Below are 1,934 nucleotides of genomic sequence, written 5' to 3'. Positions count from 1 at the left end.
AGATAGATAGATAGGTAGTTAGATAGATAGATAGATAGATAGATAGGTAGATAGATAGATAGATAGATAGATTAGATAGATAGATAGATAGATAGATTAGATAGATAGATAGATAGATAGATTAGATAGATAGATAGATAGATAGATTAGATAGATAGATAGATAGATAGATTAGATAGATAGATAGATAGATAGATTAGATAGATAGATAGATAGATAGATTAGATAGATAGATAGATAGATAGATTAGATAGATAGATAGATAGATAGATTAGATAGATAGATAGATAGATAGATTAGATTGATAGATAGATAGATAGATAGATAGATGGATAGGTGGGCTGACAGATATAAATAGATAGATAGATAGGTAGATAGACTTAAGCATCCAGAAATAAGAGCCGGTTGCTGTTTTCCGCTCTGGTTGTAAATTCAGTCCAGTTCAGTTAAATTTTTGAGCTCAAAGAACACGCATTAAGTGCAGTGTTTACAGCTGCTACAGCGGTGTTCATCGAGGATTCGGAGAATACGGAAGCGCAACCATATGTAGCAGGCTAAGCTGTGCATGCATGACAAATAGGTACGTTTGCCTAATATGCCTCGCACTGTAGTTATGTGAAATTCGCACGCATTCCACAATGATTTTCGCTTCACAATGGCGAAGGTTTATTTTATGTAACGTATCCATAGTTTGGGTTTGATAATTGGTAATTCGACGCGTTCCGACTTCTGTGTCAATAATCCGGCAATACATGCCGGCTTCGAATTCCCCAGCAGAGTGCCCTTCAGCCTCTTGATATTTTCTTCCACCAAGGTTGAAGTATGTGTGCTTGCAGAGGTTCAAAAGATTTCACTGACTTTCACACTTCATGCTTTCTGATGAAGTTGGGTTACTCTGAATCTATTCGGTCCCTGTTTCATGGAGCTCGTGTCTGAATAGTGTCGTGCGGTCAAACTAGATTATGATGTCATCGTCCTATATGCTGCCGTTCTGTAGCTTATTTCGAAACTGACCAGGGTTGTTTGACTATGTGCACAGAAATCACTTGTTAGTCCCCGCCATAGGTCTTTCGCCGAAATGTTATTTGGAGTTCCTGATAGTGAGCGCAATGGAAACCGGTGTATAACTTTACTACTTTCGAGCAAACGCTGGCGTCGATGGCTTTGATTTTCAGTCGTTCTCGGTTGAGTATCTTGTGTAGTTTTACGGGTTACTTGTTGATCCGATCGAAAATGTTTGGAGAAAGATCTTGACAGACAGGACTGTATGGTCGTGTCAATTTGCACTCATTTCGCCATTCTTCACGTTGCCGCAGTTCGTTCGCTGCTATTAATAACGGTGATATGTGGTACTTTGTTCTCAAAGCACCGTACTCTCGTCCGGAAATCGCTTACATCTTTCTTCTCCGTGTGATAACCTGCAGAAAGAACTCTTAGATCTACAGTTGAATCTCTTCGAGCACTCTGTTCACTTTGAGGGAATATCTGAAGTGATTAATTAACCTTCAAGTATGTCTCTTCGAATCTGAAGTTGAGTTTTCTGTTAGATGTTCTTGTTCAACTGTACTGAGTGCGAGGCTCGAGAGTACCTTAATCCAATCATCGTGCTTGGGCGAGATGGACCAAGTGGTTAGAGAGCGAATTTAGTGGCCGGAAGGTCCGTGATTGGAACCCGACCTCTGCGTCTCGACTTCCTCTGTCTAGGCTCAGGCGGCCTGACAGTATCCAAGCCGTCGTCCCTCATCTGTGTGGCATGGCATCCAGGCCGTGAAATGGTCTGAACGATTTATTATTTTTTTTACTTGTTGTACTTATTGCTTTGCGTGGATTTGTTAGATATGGTTATCAGCTCCGCTGCATGTTGGACCCTCTTTTTTTATTTACCCTCCGCTCAATTAATTTGTCACCCACCAGGAATTGTGCGTCGTTGGCAG

This window comes from Opisthorchis viverrini (assembly GCF_000715545.1).
Source record: "Opisthorchis viverrini unplaced genomic scaffold opera_v5_53, whole genome shotgun sequence".
In the NCBI taxonomy this organism is placed as follows: domain Eukaryota; kingdom Metazoa; phylum Platyhelminthes; class Trematoda; order Opisthorchiida; family Opisthorchiidae; genus Opisthorchis; species Opisthorchis viverrini.
The sequence above is the reverse complement of the archived record's forward strand: the minus strand, read 5'-3'. Positions refer to the sequence as shown.